Raw genomic sequence first — 884 nt, 5'->3', positions numbered from 1 at the left:
GTGGTGAGACCTGGGGACACTTGAGCCCATGGACAAGGGCATAGCTACAGAGGGCTAGAGCTGAGAGTGAAGCATTCAGCTGATGTGAAATGAGAGGAGATGCACAAGAACACCTTAACTTGCAGAGATTACTAATTTGACCTAGCCTCGATGGCTCGATAATCAGAACTCGACTAGAGGAAGATTACAAAAAAGATCTTCCTCCATTGGACTTACACCTGTTTCGTCCCTGAAAGCAGCCCTTTGAGGATGAAGATTCACCTCTGCTGAAAAAGTGAAGACAGCGGTGCATTCATAGTTCACAGCTCAGCCCAAAACATTTTCTAATCATGAAACTTATTGACAGACGGACAAATTATACTGAGAAGTAAGGAGACTATGTCCCAAAATAATGGTGTCTTTGTCTTTTCTAAAAGTTGATTAAAATAAATGCTACAGCAAAAAAAAAAAAAAAAGATCCTGAAATATTCCTTCTGATGATAAATGTAATGTCACTCCTCTTCATTTTGACATCCTGGTATAATAACTCACAAGAGTGTCAGATTCAAAATGGTTAATACCAGGGTATTTCAACTTACTATTGCCTGGGGTTTCAATGTTTATGTGTTCTATTTCATTATTGACAACTTACAATTTTCCTAGATTCATATTTCAGGCATTGCAAGTTCTAATTTTTAATGATGTTTGTAATTGTTTCTCTACGTTTTTTGTTGCACCCCATCAGGAAATGAAGTTCATGAAGGCTCTACTCCATTTACCTAATCATGGTCCTCTGCTTTGAAGAGACAACTCTTCCACAGTAATACTATGATTGCCTTCCAACCTGAGGGGTTCATCTTCTAGTACTATATCGGACAACATGGTGGTGCTACTCATCAAGTTTT

The sequence above is a fragment of the Chrysochloris asiatica genome, unplaced genomic scaffold, assembly GCF_000296735.1.
Source record: "Chrysochloris asiatica unplaced genomic scaffold, ChrAsi1.0 scaffold00300, whole genome shotgun sequence".
Lineage (NCBI taxonomy): Eukaryota > Metazoa > Chordata > Mammalia > Afrosoricida > Chrysochloridae > Chrysochloris > Chrysochloris asiatica.
This window is presented reverse-complemented; position numbering follows the sequence as displayed.